General features: G+C 46.5%; 1 long non-coding RNA gene across 9 annotated transcripts in view; it reads right to left on the reverse strand.

Annotated features, from left to right (window-relative positions):
• The window catches only part of LOC104695647, a 62,316-nt gene extending 42,552 nt beyond the window's left edge, over positions 1 to 19,764 (reverse strand). For 3 of the 9 annotated variants that reach the window (XR_002047721.3, XR_005603366.1, XR_002047719.3), the window contains exon 1: positions 12,808 to 13,161. This is a non-coding gene — a long non-coding RNA (uncharacterized LOC104695647). Of the gene's footprint in view, positions 1 to 199; positions 417 to 12,807; positions 13,162 to 19,590 lie in introns of those variants that run through there. The other 6 variants (XR_002047723.3, XR_002047722.3, XR_002047724.3 and 3 more) reach the window with 5 other exon arrangements.
• Positions 19,765 to 21,812: the final 2,048 nt, after the last annotated feature.

The following is a 21,812-nucleotide window of genomic DNA, read 5'->3' on the forward strand; positions in this document are numbered from 1 at the left end:
GGGCAGGATGGGAGCTCCTTATTTACCAAGCAGCTGTTTCCCAACCCAGCTCAACACTGTCCAGGGCAGGAGCTGCTGGGCAATCCAGCTGGCCAAACCTCAGCTTCAGAGGAGCTCCAGAGCTGGCTATCAAGTACCAGCACAGCAGCAGTGTCTCCAGGGGCTTTAGGAGTTTCAGACCAGAGCATCCCAGTCCTACCTCGATCCCTTTGTAGGTGTATCCAAGAGCAATTACAGCAGGGAGGGTGGGTGAGGTATGTGTAAGTCAGGCTGGATCATGGCTGTTGAGCTGCAGGGATGTGCAGCATCGTTGGGCCCTCTGCACCCAGGTGGATTTGCCTGCCTGTTCCAGCAGATGAGGATGAGATTATGCTGGAGGAGCCACTGGCTGCGACTCTGACACAGCTCTGACACAAATGCAGATGAACCCACTGTGCACAGCACAGCCAAAGCTCTCCAAGTGTTTAGGTTGTTCAGGAGCCAAAGCAAATACATTTGCTCTGCAGGTTATAGAAGGCTGTTAAACCAGCCGTGCAACCAACTCCTCCAAGCCAAAAAATTATCACCTTCCTCTGCACTAGAGCCTAATACCTACAGTGACCTTGTTCAGCTCCAATTCTCCTGCTGCTCAAAGGATGCACATTATAAATAAAACGTGTCAAGCATATATGTCAAATTTCAGATTCAGCCCAAAATTTTCTTTCTTTTTTAATGGGCTTTTTTCTACTCGCAATTGAGTTCAGTCTTGGCCAAAACAGGGGAGAACAGCAAGGATTCTCCCTTAAATATTTGACTCTGAAAAGACAGCTGATAAATCCCTACAGCAGAAGACAAGGGCAGAATTCATGTCTGGGTTTTATGTTATGGGTGCTGTCAAGCAAACACCTCCTGCTCAGCACTGCACTTGTTCCTGCAAGGAGCTCCTTTGTGACCACGTTCCCTGAAGGCTGGTGAGACAGGGCTGGCAGCAGCTCACTTGGAAGGTGGTGGCAGAAAGGCGTGTTGGGCTCGTTTCAGTACAAAGGGAGGAGTCCGTGGCTGTCCCTTGCTCCTCTCTTTGCACAAACAGCAGGTCAGCTGCAGATGCCAGGCACCAAGGGCCCAAAGCTGCCCGTGAATCAGATGCCAGGGATGATCATCAGAGGTGGCACATGGCAGAGCACCTGCCTGAGGTGGCAGTCTGGTAAAGGCACTTCCAAGGCACCATCAGGCTCGAAAACAGGAGAGACTTGGAGGAATATTAATTACAGAGCACCTATCTTGTGAGGTTTTTCTGATCTCCAGTGTACTTTGTGCCTGATGAATCATGCTTACCTTGCAGCACCAACCTCTGCCCCAACTCTGTCAGGACTAAATTCCTGCTTTTTTTGCCCTGAGCCCCAGCCCAGCCTGCCCTGGCCTGGATATTCTGCAAACACATTCAGCTCCCAGGAGGAAAAAGACCCTGCTTCTCTAAAGCCATTTTCAGAAAATACTTGTAGCAGCTCTAAAAATCCCCACATCTCTCCAAAACACCCATTGTAGGAGTGCTGTTTGTGTGGACCAGCAGCTCTTATGCCACACGCTGTTGCAATACCCGCCTATCTCATCAGATCTTCCCTTCTGTCAGCAAACAAGTCCTGAGCACCACTCAGCATCACACAGTCCTGCTTGCTGCCACAGCATCTTCTTGCACAGCCCTTGCACAACAACCAGACAGTCTGGATTACTCACTGGCGCACGGCTTGCTCAAGTTCCTTTGCTTATCAGAAATCAAAGATGGATTTTTTTAATTGTCAAGACAACAGCACCTAATGTTACACCAGGCAGGCTTACGACTGTCAGGGTTACAAAGCCTGCAGCCTTCAAGCCATAAACCATCCTTTTAGGGATTAAGGAAGAACTTTCCCCTGAGTATAGGTTACTCCTCACTTGCTGACAAGAGATTTCTTTCCTCTTCCTCACCAATGCCCAGCCAGTCGATGTAGGAGCAGGATGGCTGTGGGACTGTGCACTGCCTTCCTCAGAGGCTTGGGGGAGCCAACCATTTAAACAAGAACAAAACAGAAAGCAAAAAAACAACAAAAAAAAAAACCCACTTTCATTTATTTTCGCCTTCACTGACAGCATAAACACACTGCAACTGCTCTGCAACAGCACAGTACACCCAAATTATTCCTGTGGTTGTTTATTTACTGAGATTACAGTCATGCCTCAAGGCCTCATCTTTGATGTCTGAAACTTTGTGGGCAAAATTTTCTGGAGGAAAAAAATGACTTCCAGTATTCCCCATCCAGCCCTGGGCCTGGCCCAAGGTCACACAGCTGGGCAGTGGCAGGGCAGGGACAGCACACCTCTGCAAGGGCAGTCCTGGGATGACCTGCCAGCACCCACTTTCTGATTCCAGTAGCAGAGGCATGAATGACCATGTCATCAGGGTGAAATCAGTGAAATTAGGCAGCTCAACCATGCATGGGATCTTGGCTCACATCCATTAAAAAAAAAATAGAAAACAAAGTCAGTTTCACTGTGAGTAAATCCTTTGCTCTACAGGTCTAGCAAAGAGTGTAAATAGGAAATCAAAAAAATCCCAAAAAGAATCTCTATGATCAGCAAGAGAAAACAGTTCAAGAACATCTGCACAGCAAAGGACAGAACTACCTTCAGTAACTGAACTTAGCTGCACTCAGGAGGGATGGGATAGATTAACAGATAGGGCAGACTTCATTTCTTCAGCAGGTACCAGAACCAAGAAGTAGCAACAGACACAAAAACCACGGACTACAGGCTAATGAACCCTCAGCTGAACAAGGCAGCAAGTGAGGAGAACACTCACGCCAGCCCCTACAGGAAGGGCAGATGCTGAAACAGGAGATGCTTTGCAAGCCCAAGGGAGCTCCCAAGGGCTGAGCACAGCCCAGCCTTTGTGGCCTAACAAGGTCCAGGGACACGCACAGCAATTTATAGAAAAGCAACTTTGACACAGGCTGCAGGGCAAGGAGGGAGATTTCACACCTATTAGGAAACACTGTAAAGAGGAGCCTAGGCAGAGGGAGTAGAGTTTCCAAAAGGCATGCTTTGCCAAGGCACTGATGTTATATAATTGGAATATTTCAGACAAATGAAAGCAGGAAGGCCAGCAGGAATTTCTCATGTGTAATGAGTGGGGAGAATATCATCTGTTCCATCTGAAGGGGTAGCAAAGGAAGGATAGCCAAGAGCATTCTTCCAATGCAGAGCCTGATAAAATAATGTATTAGACTCGCTTTTTGGCAGGAGGAGCCAGACTTTAAGGGTCTCAATACAGGTACAGAGAATCTTTCACCTTTCCAAAGCCCCCAGTCCAATCTCCACTTAATGCCACCTAAAATTTGGTGATCCAGCCGAATCCCCAGTTACAACATGAAGACACCACACGATTTACCATGGAGGGATGCCAGCGTTGTTGTCAGAAGACATAAGCAAGGAAGACACAGGCTGTGCTCAGGTTTAGGCTCACAGTTTCACATTGACATTCTCTCAGTTTCTGCTTGTTTGGGTGAGATCAGAAACCAGAAAAGTTTGGTCAACAGCTTACAGTTTTGCCTGGTTTCTACTTAAAACCAAACGGCCTGCACCAAACTGCTTCCAGATTTGCTCTGAGGACTTGCAGCCTTTGAGGCATCAGCCAGGGAATCTGTAGGAAATTCAGACTTGAACCCAAGTATGGCAATGGCATCGTGGCTCACAGCTTTCAGCAAAGCCTTCTTCAGCCTCTCTCCATCCCCATCCCTGTGCCTTTGCTGCCAGGAAGCACTGCACAAATGCTACCACAGACCCACATAAATGTGGGGTTCTTTCTGCTGACTTCAGAGAATCATGAAATGGTTTGGGTGGGAAGGGACCTTAAACCTGTTCCACCCTCTGCCATGGACAGGGACACCTTCCACTAGCCCAGATTGCTCCCAGCCCCATCCAACCTGGCCTTGGACACTGCCAGGGATGGGGCAGCCACAGCTGCCTGTACCAGGGCATCACCACCCCCCTACGGAAGGATTTCTTCCTAACACCTAAGCTAAATCTCTCCTCAATTAAAACCGTTTCCCCTTTGTCCTTTCACTATCTGTCCATGTAGTAAGTCTCTCTCCCCCTTTTCATAAGCTTCCCTTAAGCACTGAAGGGATTTCTCCTTGGAATGCCCTACATGAGAACGAGTGGGGAAGCAACTCAAGAACAAGGATGACAGCAGAGACCGCCTCTATCCCAGCAACTGCTGCACTGGCTGCTGGACCCTCACAAGGCAAATAAATACCCAGGGACATCAGCTCTGCAAACATGCTGTGTTCATAAGACAAAGGATTCAGATGAAGCAAAGAATCTGGAAACAATGAGTGAGCATTTTTCTGAAACATCTTGGCGATGCAGAGAGTGGGATTTAACAGCATGTTACACTACTCAGAAGCTCTGCGAGTTTCTCCAAGGGCTGCCCTAGATTCAGCTCAGTTTTATGATATATTGCTTTATAGGACTCACAACTGCCTTCCCAAAATAAGACCCTCGAACTCTCTGAAGATACACCAGCACCGTGACTATTCTAAGATCAAGAGCAAGTTATTAATACATAGCAGAAGCGTGTGAATTGAAGGGGCAGGATGAGCTGCCCGCAAATAAACAAAACTATAATGTTCTATTTTGAGGCACAAGTGTGAGCGGATTGAAGTGCTGGAGGGGCCCTGTCAGAGCTTTGGACACAGCCCAGTTCAATGCCAGAAGTCAGAGCAAACACCACTAATAGTTCATATGTGGGGCACAGAGATTGAAAGTTTGGTCTAAAATCCCCAGGACAATGTCCCCATTTCCCCTACAGGAATTCAGAGAACTACAGAGTGAGCTGCTGTGATTCCCTCCTCACTCCACACTGGCACAGGGTTTGGATTTTGGTGAAAGTGCCTTAAAGTGGCACTGAAGCAAACTTTAACTTTGGGAGCAAAGAAAATCACTGGAATTCGTTTCTCACAGAATTTGTCCCAGTAGGTTAAAGTTTTCTCAGTATTTGCCTGCCCAGTAGCTGAAATTATGATTCTTTTCTCTTGTGCAAAGTCATGAGACAAAGGGTAACAGACAGCAGGCTGCACTCTGAGCAAGAAAACACATTAGATACCTGCCCAAACATGAGGCTTAGATAGACATTTTGTGCATCTCTCATCAGATTTGTTCAACCCTTGTACAACTAAAGAGTCCTGAGACTTTATTCTTTTTTAAGAAAACACTGGGGTTCGTGTAAAATGGGTGGTTCCTGGAGATACTCCCTTTGGGTTGTTAAGTTCGTTGTGGGTCTTGAGACCCCATAAAGGGAGAGCAGACTCCCTTCTGCCAGAAAGTTAATAACCAGCACAGAAAGCAGAGCTGCTGCTGACAGACATTGTTTCCATAACCTAGAGACGGAGAGGGCAGAGGGGACAGGGGAGATCAATAGGCCTGGAGTGTGTGTGGAAGCCAGCGTGTCTCTGATCAGGTTTCCTCCAGGGACTGGATCTCCATTTTTTTAACGTAACAGAAAAAATATCTTCCAGCCCTAAAGAGTGAGTTTGGATATAGATCTTCAGCCATAACAGAAAAAAAAAAAAAAAAAAAAAAAAAGAGAAAAGCATCTTTTTCTGCCATTTACAGTGGTGTGAAACCAAGAGATTGGTTTACAGTGCTGTGGCTGGAAGCACAGATTATCTTATCATTTTACATGTTTTCATCCAGATTAATGAAGCTTTCATGCTCAGGGCATTTTGGTCAACACTTAACAGTAACATCCCATGTTTAAGTGTTTGTAAAAGCGTCTGTAAAATGATGAGTAGGGTTGTTATTTCTACAGCCAAGATTACAAAGAAAATGAGTCATATGCAGCAGCACTGCCTGTTTCTTTGTCCCTTCCTCTCATTACTCCTGCCCCGGAACTCTGTAACCTCATGGCACATTTCAGTCCTGTTTCACAAAGGAATAGGCATCAGGAGGATATTCAGACTCCACCAGCTCTGTATTTTCCAGACCCCCCAAAGAGCATCTAAGTCTCCTCAACCCTCCTCAGACCTCAGAGAGCTGCACTGCTCCAGCTCTGAACTGAACACATTTCCATACCTACATCTGGGTACCAGAGAAAACCTAGAAACCATCAGATCTGCTTTCTGCCGTGGTTTGTCCGAGGTCTTCTCCTGCCTCTGAAGCAGACGCACAGAGATGCAAGAACACCCTACCACATGCTTTTTTGGTGGAGCATCTTCAACTAGTTCATAGAAACACAGGTTGGAAAAGACCCTTAAGGCCATCAAATCCAACCTTAAATTGAACACAATGAGACTTGCTTCTTCCATGAAGTTGTATGACAAGAACAGCCCGGCCATTCCCAGGTGGAAGACGAGCTCTCAACTCATGAGGAACCACATCCAGGGCTGGAAAAAGCCCTTGTCATAAGCGTGCATGAAGTTACACCAAAACACCCCTACAGCAGCCCCTGCTTACCACTTTCACCCTCTCCCCAAAGTTTTTAAAACTCCTGCTTGTGTCTTTTCCTCAGTTTTACCATGAACTTTAGGCTCCACATCCTTTGCACACCAGCGAGCACCGCTTGCTGCACGGGGAGCTGCGTGCTCAGCCACCACTGCTAGACAGAAAGTGGGTGTCAGGTTCTATGCTCTGCAAAGGGCTCTTCCTCCCCAGCAAAATAGTGTCATTCATGCAAGGCTCAAACGCTGGACATACACATGCCAGCCCCTCAGACCTGACATTTAACATCCCGAAGCCATTTATCACTCAGCACCCTTATCCTGGTTGAAAATCCCCGAGTCACAAGGCAAACAACATTTTTCTGTGCTTTTGTATGTTTCTGCCTGCCTTTCTCCTTCTGTCTATTCAGCTGCTTCAATGAGCTCCCCCTGCGATCCCAATCTCGGCCGTTCTCCTCAGTGCCACCATTGTGTACCCACAATACCTTTGGGGCTGCCCCATCCAAGCATGTCCATGCTCGTTTCCCCATCAATTCCTCCCCAGTTTAGCAGTGCCGTCTGATTCACAGCTTTTTTATGTTCCTTGATAGCAGAGACCCCAGCGAGCTGCTCTGGCTGCCTTAGCATTTTAAACAGCTTTACCCTGAACTGGTCAGCCGAAAAGCACTTATTTCTACAGAAAAGGAGATGACATCAGCTGATGTGGGATAACCATGACAACCTCCCCAGACCAGCAGGGCCACATGCTATTTGAATAAGAAAGTTTAACTCTCAACAACTTCCTAGGCAGGAGCTCCAGTTTTAATTGGCAGAGTGAGCACATGTCACTTTTGCACACTCATGTGTTCCCCCCCAGCATTTCCATGAACTGAAGACTCCTGAGATGTGGAGCAGATAGTGGTAAAAGGAAATCCTTCCAAAGTGCCATTTTGCATTCCTACCTGCCACAAAGCTGATGTGCAGATAAAGAGGATATTAGCCCCAAAACCTTTCTTCAGTTTGTTTTCTAGCAGACTTGCACCAGCATCAAACAATTGACTATTCTTCCTAAGAAATTCACTTTGGGATTTGACACATGGCAGGACTTCTGGAGTCAGGCTGCTCATCTTTACTCATCTGCTAGGAAAGCAGAAGAAGGTATTTCAAAGCTTGGGTTTAGATCCAAAGCAAAAACAAATCCATCTTCTAAACTGCATCTTCCTTTTGAAAGGGGTCCATACCTGGTTGGTGTTTCTTGCTCAGCTGGGGTGGAATCACTTTTAAATGGGCTGATGTGCAGAATCTAGAGGCAATGTGCTGGATCCAGAGAGGTTAACTCTCCTCTACTGCAGTTTTGAAGCATAGTTGCATTCTGGAAAGCCCCACGTTCACTTTCTACACCATTTCTTTCCAGCATATAAACTCTTTGTCAAAATAAATAAGTGTAGAAGGATTAGCCTTCTGGATGCAGAATCTCTCACTCCCCACTTCTTCATAATAGTGTATTTATAAAACACATGTGTCCCATTTTGGGGCAATTTAAATTTTGCCTAGTATATAAATGCTTCATTAAAACAGCTGCTCACAATCTGTCAGTGTAAATATTTTCCACCACTTTCTGATCATCCTGAAAGGAGGCCAAGGCCAGAGCCATGGATCCAAACAGCCCTGCATGTCGGAGGTGTTCACTATTTACTTTCACATACATATTTCAGGGCTTGAGCCTGCCAGCCATGGCTCCCTTCCAGGCTCTGGGAACAGCTAGATTGCACCACTTGGGTCCTCCCTGATGGAGAAACCTCCAAGAGATGAGGGCAAAGGGAATCCAGGTGTGTTTGCAGGAGGCCTCTAGAACATCTCTGTGCAGCAGGACTTCACTGGATACAGCTAATCAGACATTTCAGCTCAGCATTGACACATCCACTGCCAAAAAGGAGCAGTCCCTGCATCACCACATGCCCATGCCCATCCATCCCTGCTCCAGACCTCTCTTCATGCAGCCCTACAGTCGACTGGGTCAGAAAACTAAACTAGAAAACTAATTAGGCTGAAATAGAAGATTTTTCCCTCTCTTTCTCACCTCTGCTTCAAATGTTTCCTGCAAGTTTAAACAAAAAGTAAAGAACAGAGCAAAAAACAAAACCCCAAATATGAAGGATGCAGCCCAGATTGTGCAGCTCCAACCCTAATGAAGGCTCCCAGCCCAACATCAGCAGATTGGATATAACTCACAGACAAAATGAACCTCTCATCACCTACAACGACATCCTAATTTGGGACCAGCAGGCCCCAAGGGGTCTAGCCGGGAACAGGGAAGTCTCCTCCTCCCAACACGTCCCTGCCAGTGTTGAACAAAGACTTGTTCACTGGCCCAAAAGATCTGCTTGACTTGGAAAAATTAATCATGCCCAGAAAGCCAGTCTCCTTGAGATCAGGAGGCTCAATTCCACCTTTCATTAAACCCCTGCCCTTCTGGAATAACTGCAACTGAGGCAGCAGGGTCACATCTGATTCATACTGTGACTGGGAATGAAACCTGAACCGCAGGCTCAGATCATTAATCCTGTTATCTGCTGCCTCCCTGCATCAATCCAGAGAGGAGGAAGCCTCTTTATCGCGGGTCTATGCCTCATGATGAAATAATTCAACTGGATTAAATCAGCTCTTTGGGTGCATCAATCACGCCATTGTCCCTGGAGCAGGAAGTTTCCTCCTCAGCCTTTAGCCACCTCTGCCCTGACCCATATTCCAAGGACTTCCCTGCACATTTCGCTCACGTCTGTATTTCGCATTGACTTACACAAGCAGTTGTGTCCCATGAGCAAGAGCAATAAAAAAAAGCTAATAAACAATAAAGTTAATAACTCTTAAAGTCATGCAAGATGTAAGAGATACAGACAGAGAGATGCCTGGTGAGATTTTCATTAGAAGCAACTTACAACTTGCTGAGATTTCCTCCAAGTAGGGTGTTGAACAAAGCCTTGGCACTTTGAAACTGCCACTGAGCACCTGCCTGAATTGAAATCTCACTCAGGAACCCACATCTCCAGAAAAAATGTTGAATTCCAGTAGGACTCAAGTGGTATCAGATGCTGAATCTCTCTCCAAGGCAGCACTGGAGCAAGATACCAGTCAGATACATTGTCCATGTGATTTCTCAGCTAGAGCTTGTGGGTAAGAACTGGGAAACTCAGGGACCAGAACAACTAAACGGGACAACAACGACTCTAGTTCTTTGTTAAAAACCAATAGAAGCATTGGGATCTCCAAAGGAGAAGCTTTTAATCTTAAACCCATTTCTTGCCACGGACATGACAGCAAAATCCACATCCCACTTTATGGCTCAGTTGCTGTGCTTTGAGAGATCAAAAATCAGACAACACAGGAACAATTTTTCCCTCAACTTGTAACCTGTGGGGCTTCTGCTAAGCTCACAGGACGTGTCTGGGGGCGTCAGTGGGGACTGCTTGTTCAGCAGTGCTGTAAGAGGTACAGAAAAAGCACAGGAGCAGCATTTTCCCTGGGAACTTTGCACCCAAAAGCACTGGTGTTGTCCAAGCAGGAAACATAGCCTTTTTCCCAAAATTAGTCCAGAAATATCAAGGAACCCTCCTGCCCCTGACTAATCTCCATCTGAACTCACATCACGGAATCAATTGTTTCTCTTTAGCAGAGATGTGGTGCAAAGGGACTCTGGGGGAGGGGAGCAAAAGTGATCAGAAAGGATCAGCTGTTGGGCTGTGTGGGATTTGGAATCTGTACGTGAACTTCACAGTAACAAAATAGGCTTTCCATGGCATTATTTACGCTCCTGATGCAGAGATAAACCACCACTTCCTTGCATTACCCTCTTCCAAGTGAGAGCAGTGAGAAACATGACAAAAAGGCATTCCCATTTAAATTCATGCTCTTTTTCCCCCTCTCCCTCTCACAACCACACATTTGCTTTGAGCCTCAGGTTAACAAAAACCACAAAGCCCCACTTATCCAAAACCACAACATTTTCCTTGATTTGGGGTCAAAACTGACAAGTTCTGCCTGTTTTCCTCTTGCAACCACCAGACTTCTCAGGTTCACTCTCAGAGCACCTCCATAACACTGAAAAGTTCACAGACCTGGCACAAGTTTGGGATTTATTATTAAACCTGCCAGATTTCAGGTTTGATTTATGACTCTTTCACAGGGCCCCGTTATCGAGTAGAGACAGGCCCTGCAGTGCATGCTGTGAGGCGTTCTCAGAGCTATAAACCAAAGCCAAAAGGGACCACTTAGAGCTGGTCTGCCCCACGTAGAAATGCAGAGCAGCCGCCACCTACCAGGACCAGGGGTGTAGCTTTTAACAATACTTCTGTATTTTCTGTTTCTGCAACTTTCTGTGGTTTCTAGAGGCTCATTGCAGCAGAAAGGACACTGTGGAGTAAAGGAAAGGGCAGGGACACCCCGTCATGCCCTTGGTTCTCTCGTGGCTTGGCCTCTTTCTGCAGTGATGCTGAATGGTGCTGCACAGGGAGGTGAAGCTGTTCCTCTTACCGGGGTGTGAGTTTCAGAATTTCTCCCCTGGTCAGTGCATTTCAGTTTTGTCCAAGACCACAGCATTGCTTTTCTCACTTTGGTTGAGAGAGATGACAGCAGTTTTCCATTCAGCCTCGTGCCCCCACACTCAGCAATAAGGCTCTTTTCCAGCTCCCCCCAGGACACCCCTAATGTCCAGGGACAAGGCAGGATTCCTGCAGCATTTCATGAGCACTGCTGCTTCTGGGTACCTGCCTCCTGGATCCAAAAGCCACAACTTCAAGCACTTCCCCAGGATTATAGAAGTAGGGAAGGGTGGTGCACACACAGCCCCATCCTTGAACACCTGTCTGCAGATGGAGGCAGAAAAATAGATAAATTTAAAACCCACCCCAAAAACCCACTCAGTACTTCTGTCACTATGACCCACAACAGAAACAAAAATTGGGACCAACTGACATTGTCCCAGGAGATAAATCTCCATTTATGTGAGCTTCCAGAGGTCTTGGAGAGATTACAGAAAGTGTGGAGAGGAAATAGTAAAAAGCACACACAGGAAACCCTGACGCAGTGTTGCTAAGCCATATGGTCAACATAAAACATTGAATACTTTTGTTTGGATTTGCAATGTGACATTTATATTATTTTTATACATTTTATGTGTGTGTGTATATATATATCTATATATATAAAAGATAAATATAATTTATTTATTTTACGTTTTAAACTCCGAGGATGTCAAAGGCAATCTGCAGAGATGAAGGGCGATTTACTGCCAAGGTTTCAGGAGCAGTCCCAGGGGCCCCGTTCACAGTTATAACAACACATTTTATCTCTGCACAAGCAGGAAGGGGGGGCGTAGCGAGACGGAGGGGCGGAAGCAAGAGCTGGCAGTGAATCAGATGATGCATATTAGGGAGATAATAAGGAGAGATTACACGCTTGGCAACTGCTCTGCGCTGTGCCCTCGGTTTGTAAAGCTCAGGTTCCCCCGCCAGGATTCCTCGCTGTTCCACAGTGCCTCCGGTAGTTTAGTCTAAGAGCACATCCCGCCAGGAAAAGCTGGTGTGGCCAAGGCACCTCGTGCTCCCTCTCCCTTCTCAGTTTCGGCGAAACTCTCATCTCCAGGAGAGGATCAGCGCAGGCCCGGAGAAGCACTTCAGTCCCAGCCCTTCACAACTTCCGAGGACTCCAAGTGCTGCACATCCAGCTCTCCAAGTGGGTGGTATGCCCAGCTGCCAAGTTCTCATGTTGAATAGTATCATTCCAGCACCAGGGGTTTTTTTCTTTTTTTTTCAGGCAAACAGCTGCACGGCAGACATGCACAAGGGCTCAGCAGGAGCCGTCACCATCAGGTAGCTGCCCTGCCTCTAACAGTGCAAACTGCTCATTTAGGGTGGGGTCTTGGCCAGGCAGCAACACAGTGAAAGACTGTCTCCAGTTCAAAGTGGCTGGCACTAAGAAATTCTTAATTTAACAGCATTGCTTAATAGAAAAGTAAAAATATGACCCATTCAAAGTTATTTCTATGTTTCCTTGTTCACCTGAAGACAAGGTGGCCAAAGCTTCATAAATTACTCAGGTGAGCTCCAAATGTTGCATTTCATTTCTTTCATAGAAGGGTTTGAGATGGAAGGAACCTTAAAGTTCATACAGTTCCACCCCCCAGCCTTGGGCAGGGACACCTTTCACTAGACCAGGTTGCTCCAAGCCCTGTCCAATCTGGCCTGGAACACACCCACAGATGCAGCATGCACAGCATTGTGCAGTTCTTTTTACAGCAACTCTCAATCCTGGCTCCCTATAAAACTTCAGAAGCTCCAAAGGAACAGCGCTTGAGTCCAAAAACCATTTTCTGACTTACCACAGTGACTCACTATTTTCGTTCCAGTAAATGGTCACAAACTTGTTAGGTTTTGCAGATGCTCTCCGGATCCTTGCAAGCATCACTCTGCCCTTTTGCTTTGGCACTCGAAGGTTTCTTGCAGCAAACCACAGCGCCACGTGCCCAGGAGGGACCAGCTAAACCCATCAGTGCTAACAGACCTGTGGTGACGGTGGGAGCAAACAAAACATCGTCCCTCCTCCACTGTGAGGTTTGTCCGCTTAGTTGTCTGCACTAGAACCTTAATTAAGTCAGGTACAGCTGCAGGAGTAAAAGCAATGAATCAGCAAGTTCCCTTGCCACCAAACAATTCCCAGCACAGAGCAACAAGTGTGGGAGGCAAGAGGAAAGAAACCAAAACAATTATTTTTAGTAATGATTTTTTTAGGTGGTATGACCCCAACTGCCCAAAACAGGAAGGTGATCAACACCACCATCTCCAGCAGCTGAGGCTGGGTCTCTCTAATATATATACCAAAGTAGGAGATGACAAAACCAGGAGGTAAATTTCTTTGGCCAATGCTGGGAGCAAATATAACTAGGTGACTGGAATAGGCACTTTTGGACCTAAATTGCACAAAACCACGAAAATGCTTGAGTATTCACTTGAGCATGTGCTGAAACACTTTGCTCAATAGTTCTAATTTAGACAGATACAGGACGAACACTATTTAAACATCTTTTAGAAGTGAGTAATAACTCATTTCTTTTTAGTTGTCTAGCTGTACAGCCTAATGAATGAGTTTTGTCCCAAATACATCCACATCCTCATCTGTTCTGTGTATTAATTCTCAAAAGGAGCTTCAGTAGAGGATTTCTTATCTATGCATTCATCGGTTCTAACTCCCTAGTGAGGTTATTCCTGAAGTTTTTAATAAAAAGAGACTTTCGATTCTTGAGGTCATGTTGCAAATTATATCTTCACTAATCTAGCAGAGGTCAAAAAATAAGTTGGAGCCAAAGAACGTCTCTGGCTCCTTAGTACATGTGTGTCTCAAGGCTTTTAAAAATACACAGTCCTGCTGCTATAAATAGAGCGTTCTTCTCAAAGGTCAAAAGCTTTCAAAGTCCAGGAAAACAACACATTTTCTTTCTTTTTATAATTATTATGTGTTTTGTCTCCTCAGAAGAAGGGTGCACTAAACTGGGACAGGAATTGCTCTTGGGGGCAGAATTTCAACCCATCTATTTTTACACCTTCGGAGAGTTAACATGAACATCAGTGTCATTTCCTTTGTCAGACACTTCAGCAGCACAGCACTGAGAACAGCAACCAGACACTAACACAAGAAGAGAAAAAGAACATTAAAAGTCAAGAGTGAAGAGGAACAGTTTTCCACTGAGCCCTCTTCAAGGACACGAGCGTGGGAAGGCACCATGGTAGGGTAAATCCCGTGCTTGAGGCTCTGATCAGTTCTCTTACATTAAAAGGTGCTTGAACATGTAGAGAACTGCTCACATGAGTTTGAAGAAGTAAAATCTGCTGAGTAAATACACAAAGACAACAAACTATGTGAAAAGAAATCCAAGACGTCAGCTGGTAGCTGAGATGTGAAGAGACATGGGGATTCTCTGAAAAGGTGTTTCTCCACACAGTGGGCACATATTCATAGCCTTCTTGGTTCTCCAGGCACAAGAATCCCTCTTCCATCTCCAGTACTTGGCCATTTCCTTGGAGATTGATGAAAAGAGCAACCTCAGTCAGTTCTCTAATTGGCCTTACTCAGGAGTGATCTCATATAGCAACTCATGTCTCTACATGCAGGATCTCTCCTTCCTGGTGAGGTGGAACTCTGCATGGAGACAGCTCTGGTGAATATTGCCCCAGGTTCTGCTTGCAGGGCTGTAGAATGAACAGGACCCTGCATTTGTGTGATACACAAATCCAGGTTTTATAAAGAAAATTTAGTTCTTCCAGGGATCAGACCTGCAAACAGCAGTGCAGTGCCCAGAGACTGGTTTAGCTTCTACTCTTGAACAGTCAAGATATAAAGCCTGGTTTGTTTTCAAAACAGTCCATAGAGTTCTGTCATGGGGTTTGATCATAGTCTCTGAATTCAACCTAAAGTCAGGGAATCCAAACCAGGCAAGAGGTGCCATCTCCTTTTAGGTTACTACCACTTCTCTCTCAGGCTAAGCTTGACATGACTGATGAGGATGGTGGGATCCTTGAAATAAGGAAAACATGTTCATTCTTCCAGAAGAGCAGTATCAGGACACCAGAGGTTTATTGAGGGACACGTTACTGTGCTGACCCATTGTTTTACTTGAGGCTTAAAAATGTCTCCTTTGGACCAGCCTGGGAAGGCTTACCTGCTTTTAGGACCTCAGCTTTTGAGGAGCTGCTCTACAATGTGATAATGTACAAACTTTCTTCAAGCTTTTCTGCTCCTGTACTGACACAAGGAGATGAAAAGGGTGTGGAGTGGTGCTGAGCCTCTGGAGGGGTCAATGACATCACGTGCAGTACTGGAGTGATTCTCACTGGTTCAAACCATCCTAGCCTGCTGATGAGCAGGCAGGGGTCAGAGGAAGTTGCTGTGGTCATAGAAACACATCCTTTGGGGTCTATCCTTCCTCTCCTTTCTCCAAGACACATTGAAGCTCTTGGCCAAGCCCAAAGCCATTTTTCCAACACCCTGAGCAGCGCTCCCCCCAGCTGCACTGCCCACCACCACGACTGCTTTGGAAGTGCAGCAGCAGTGCAAGGACTGCATTTGGGGAGCTCTCCTAGCAGAGCCCTTGGCAATGTGGACCACGTGTGAATTTTACCAGTCCCAAGACCAGAGCTCATTATTCATACACACACCACCTCCTTCCACATGCTCAGACATCTTCCCCCAAAAGCCCTGTCAGCTTTACGCAACCTCAGCAGCTCAGTTGCTTCACAAAAGTTAACACCCAAGGGCAGTATGGATGTAACACCTTGAACATTAAGGAAGTGTGAAAGTGAGGTGCTTTTCCCAACCTTCCTCCTGCACCAATTCTGCCCTGGCCAGTCCCTCCAGTGAAAAACTATCTCAGCAGGCCAAGGGAATGCCTCCCAGGCTCAGAGATGGTCCCTGTAGTGGAGACAGCAGTATCCATCCCCAGCATTGCTTTTGCCAAGGGTCACCTCAGTGAAGTCTTTCCCAACTCCATTCTTGCCCTGCCACAACAGCAATGGCAGCTGTGCCACCACCAGTGGCACAGGCAGGGCAGAGGGAAGAGGTGGCACCTGCCTGTTGAGAGCATCAGGAAGCAAAAGCTATGAGCAGCCACCATATACAGGTGTGGGGGTGGGAGAAAAACAAGACAAGGTAGGAGCAGAGCTCAAAAGGACCTGCCAGAGCAAAGCCAGACCTTCTGCCAGAGAAAAGCCAGACCTTCTGCCAGAATATCCCCACAAGCAACTCAGCACATCCCATAGGACAAGTTTCAGTCTAAGGGCAGGGTGAATCTCACCCTGGGGATTCTGCCCCTCTGCTTCCCTCAGGTGAGACCCCACCTGTAGAGCTGCCTCCAGCCCTGGGGTTCCAGCACTGGAAGGACATGGAGCTGCAAAAGTGAGTCCAAAAGAGGCACCAGGATGATCAGAGGGGTGGAGCAGCTCTGCTGTGAGGAAAGGCTGGGAGAGCTGGGGTTGTTCAGCCTGGAGAAGGGAAGGCTTTGGGGTGACCAAACTGTAACCTTCCAATACCCAAAGGGAGCCTATAGAAAAGATGGAGAGAGACTCCTTACAAGGGCCTGCAGTGACAGGACAAGGGGAATGGCTTCAAACTGACAGAGAGAAGATTTAGACTAGATATCAGGAAAAAATTATTTAATGTGAGGTTGGTGAGGCCCTGGCACAGGGTGCCCAGAGCGGCTGTGGCTGCCCCATCCCTGGAAGTGTCCAAGGCAGGCTGGACAGGGCTCAGAGCAACCTGGGGTAGTGGAAGGTGTCCCTGCCCATGGTGGGGGTGGAATAGGATGATCTTTAAGGTCTCTTCCAACCCAAACCCTTTTGGGATTCTGTGACAGTGGTGTCCATCCCCTACCACCCACAAAGAGCCTTGACTCTTTCCAAATCTTATTTGTCTTCTCTGCTCAGCACTGACAGCACCCATGGCAGCAGCATGGCACCCATCTCACAAGGATGTGTGGTACTGTGACATGGGGTCAGATAAAATCTAGTAGTTAATCCTTCTGTGAGACTTACATATCTATAGCATTTTCTTTACAAAAAGACTTCCAAAACCACACAGTCTCTCCCTGCCATTATATCTCTTTCAGTAGCCTGATCTTTCTATGTGAGTGGGGAAAAAAAAAATTAAAAATCCACCTTTCCCCTCCCTTTCCAAGCAGCAAGTCCAGCGGGAGATCAAAGCACACAGTAATTTAGACCATGGAATAATAAAAGTCAATGAGAACAGCGTGCTGCTGACAGGGGAGTTGTGCCATGCCACAGTGGGGAGGAAGGCTCAGGCAAGCCAAGAACTATTCCCTGGAGCTGAAGAGACCAAACAGAGCAGGAAAAAAGGGAGCTCTTGTTCAAGAAAGTTCTAATTTTTTTAAGAGGATCCATGGATCAAACCACAAAGCCAGCAGTACGAATATTTATGGGGTCAAACTCAGCAATCCCATACCCCATAAAATTTTCCACTGGCTTTAATAGGTACTTTGCCTTCTTTTTGGTAGAACCCCCTTATCACCACGGCACTGTGGAGTGTGGTTGTCTCCTCCACTGCATGAACACTGAGCCTTGCATCTGGAGCAGCTTCAACTTTTTGTGCATCAATTCTCCTTTTTGAGCTTCCCTCAGACACAGCTTGTGTAGGTGGAAAAGACTTCTGGAATCTCCAGATGGAGAGCAAGAGGAAAACAGAGCATGCACTGTAGAAGGTGGCAGGTCCGAGTTGATGCTCCTTCTTCGGTTTGCTTAGGAAAACCTTGGTTTGTTCCCAGCTGGGAGCAATTGGCCATCACCCAAAACACAATGAAATGAGAATAGCTAAATAAACCAAAAGTCTCCTGACACCAAACAGAAAAGAAAATCAAGCTGCAGGACAGAGTCAAAAATAACTTCCCAGTTCGCCAACAGCCCAGTCGCCACCTCCAGCTGAGGAATCCTGCCAGCCACGCATGCTCATTCCACATGAACTCCTCATCTGACAGAGGAGGGAAGGAAGTGACAGCTCCACAGCTGCCAGCCAAGGGCTAATGGGTTAATGATCCACCTTTAATATTGCACATGGAAAAAAAGAGTTTTCCTTGGCCTGCCACACATCCCAGGAGATTTGCTGCTGCATCCCTTTCCTTCCTCCTCCAACCTCCGCTACCATCGCGCCAAGAACGTGGTGAATGGAGCAAGCCTGCAGAAACGCTGGAACGACAACCCCTGGCCAAAGGACAATAATTTGATCGAGTGCTCATCAGCACACTTTCCTCAGGCTGCAGAAACAGCTGGGGCTTTCTGAGGCTGCTCTGGGAGCCCTCCCTTTTGGCCAAGGCAAGCAAGGCCTGGTGTGAGGGTTCACTGCTGCCACAGAGGTGATCTGGGGGGCTGAAGTACCCCAGAGAGCCAACACAACCACTGCACACGTGCTCCAGGAGGAGCCCGGCCCCACTTCCCTTGTTCTGCTGGAAGGGTGGAAGCAGAAACACCCAAACAAAACAAGCTCCAAATTTGGGTCTGACCTTATGATTTGGACAAGGTCATCTCCTGTTCCTCCCTCACAGGAGGAGAGGAAGGTCCTCGTCACAGCTTCTGAGGCGCTGCCACTGCTCGCAGCAGACACACAATGATCAGGGTTTGGTTCCTGGTGTCCACCAGGGCCTCTGGTTTTGGATTCAGCAAAAGAAGCAACCAGCCCAAAGCTGAACCAGCCAGACTCAAGCCAACCCTCTACTGAGGTTAGAAAACATCAAGCTAGCGTATTTTTTTGTCATGCTTTATTTCAGCATTTTTGCACATCTCTGTATTTTGTTGGCTTTGGCAGGTACCTGAAGCCATAATACTGCAAGAGAAGCTGATCTCTTCATGCTCCATTCTGGCAAAATCAAGGAGCAGTGGAAACCTCATACTAGTTGCTTCTAATTTTGTGAAATTTCCAGAACTCAGTCTGGACCAAGAGCTTCTAATGAGTTTGGATAAACTCTGAATAATCCTCTGAACTCTCAAATGTCTCAGGGAAACAGTCAAATATACTATCTGGAACTTTGGAAGATGCTTCAGAGTGCAGCGTTCCTGGATCAGCACAAGTATTAGAGATGCAATAACCATTGCATGCCCATGACTTGCATTAAAATTAAAAAAAAGAAAGAAAAAAAAAACCCCACACGTGTTTTTACTAAACTTATGGGAAAGAAAGGTAACCCCAATTCTCTCATTATATACCAGCCTAAACCTGCAGAGGAGTTCACCAAGGCACACCAGAAAAGTCAAACCAGATTTATCTACCAGGCTTAAAGAAGGGAAAAGATGAATGACAGCTCCTTTCTTAAAAGGGAAAGAAAAGAAACATTAACTCCTGGTGTTAAAATGCTGTAAAACTGGCTTTTGACTCAGCACAGCATAATGCTGCTTGTAAATGGGGTAATTGGTTTGTGTGAGGTCATGAAATGAAGCATGCCTGTTCCTGCCCATTGCCTGAAGCACAGTCAGCTGCAGGAGGACACAATACTTGCACAGCACAGGTGAGGGCAAAAAGACTCAGGTATCATGCAAAATAAGGGATAAAAGGTATTAATAAATTTAAGTGTGTGAAGAGCTAAATATCCGAGAGCTTGAAACTCCCTTACCCTTGGAGGTGACACTGTGCTTTCTAATCCCATCCCTCTTCAGCAGCGCAGTGATCAGCAAGTGCATAGAGTCCCCTTCTGCTTTGCCACCTTTCTGGGTTGGAGGTCCTCAGCAGACCCAGACTGCAGCAGAACTGAGCGTGCAGAGAGCAATCCTGTGCTGGAAGTGAGACACACAGATGTTGGACGGGTGGCAAAGCACAGAGAACGAAACACACAATGTGGTTCAAACATCCAGCCACCGGGAGAGCTGCTGGAATCCCTTCTGTTTATGTTTCCAGACATCTCCATCAAGTAGGGGGTAATTAAACACTACAGCAATTGGGTGATAGAATGATTTATTTTTAAAGCACCCTCACAGCCTGGGGCTTTGGGAAGCACATGGAGATATGAACATTTCTCCAAAGAGGAAAAAGAGCAGAGCGCTACATGGAACCCCAACTGAGGGCAGGCAGAGGTACAGGAAGGAGAAGTGAGCAATAGGCCAGCATGGAAAAGTGATGCAGCTCCTTATTTCACTGTCAGCTCAGGCTCTTTAATCTTTGCAGGCTTTATTTATGAGTTCAGAGAAAGAAGGGAGTGGTGCCAAAAAATGTGAAAAGAAAATAAAATTACTTATTTGAATACGAAACGTCCCACGGAAAGCAAAGTCCAGCATGCAGAGAAGGAATCACGGAGACCATAACCACAGATCAGTGGACAAAAATAAAAGAACCAAACCAAGATGGAAGAACCTGCCCAGGGTCACCATGGCAGGTCTGGGGTAGAGGTGAGAGAGGTTTTTCCAAGCTTCTGTCTGTTTATCAGCTGCACTTCCCCAAAAATTGCTGTTCCCTGGGTTCCCTGGTTTTAAGAGAGAAGAGAGCAAGGGGAAACAGAGAAGTGCGCGATCATAAGAGAGCTGTGACAAGAGACAAAGGACTTATTCCCAAAGGAACAAACAACAGGGGCAAAGGCTGCAGGAGAGATGTTGCAAAAGCCATTTCTACCTCCACAGCATTGAAAAGTAAAGGTCCAAAAACATGAATGACATGGGACCATTTGGCTTCAGGAGCTCTCCGGTTCCTGGATTTCTTTTCTGGTCTTGTTTGTCCTGAAGCCCTTCCCAGACAAATCATGGAAGAAGGAAGGAGAGAGCAGGCTGACCATTTGAAATACACAGAGCACCAAGGCATCCTCTCCTGCCACAGAGGTCAGGAGAGCAGATCCTTGAAGCCAAGGACCATGGGAATTCAGCTTTACATCCAGGCGCGCTTCAGTCCGTTTATTTTACATGTTTATTTAACATCTACATGAATCAAGGCAATATTATTTCATAAAAAAAAAAGAAAGAAAAAAAAAAAGAAAACTTGGCTTCATTTATTCAAACATTTGGACAAGGAAGGAAGAAAGCCCAGCTCAGGATTTGGCTGGGTGGAAGAATAGGAATAGGCAGTTATTACCCTGTTGTCAGTGGTTCAAAACCAACCCAATTGGAGGAACTGAAGCAATTTTCATCTGGCAGCTGTTGGAGGAACCTCCCTAAAAGGAGTCATGGCCTCAGCTCAGATCCAAGCAGATAAGAGTCCTGCAAGGACAGGGAGCAGGACAGAGCCTTAATTTTTTCCTGGAGAACAAGAGAAACGATGGACTTTCTGTAGGTTTGAGTGTCGCAGTGAGAAGGTGTTCACACAGCTCTTTCAGTGCCCATTCCAGACAGAAGGAAAAGTCAGACCTTCACTGAACAACCTATCCAGACCCACCACGCTTTTACTTACCTGGCATCTCCCAAAACATGTCAGTGCCCAGAATAACAAACACCCAGAGCAAAGGCTGGTCAGGGAAACACTGCTAAAAGCTGCAGAATAATACCAGCAGCACGAGGTCATAAACTAGAGCTGCCAAGGCATTAAAACTAGCAAGGGTTGTTACCCCTCCCACTCCTCTCCTCTCCTCAGAATAACATTAAACACCAAGGCAGCTGCAGAAGCCATATTTTTCTAGGCAATTCCCAAAGCTGCTACCACGTCTTGCCTTTAAATCAAGGCTGGATGGGTTTTTGGAAGATGCGCTTTTGTCAAATGCAAGTTATGGGGTTCAATAAGGGTTGAAATTCTCTGGCCTGTGCTATACAGGAGGTCACAGCCTGGATGATTTAAAGTCTCTTTTGGTTCCAAAACCTATGGAAAGAGCTACGAAGCCTCCTGCCCCAGAAATAAAAGAATAAACAGCAGCAAATAATA

Source organism: Corvus cornix, chromosome 18 (assembly GCF_000738735.6).
Source record: "Corvus cornix cornix isolate S_Up_H32 chromosome 18, ASM73873v5, whole genome shotgun sequence".
NCBI lineage: Eukaryota > Metazoa > Chordata > Aves > Passeriformes > Corvidae > Corvus > Corvus cornix.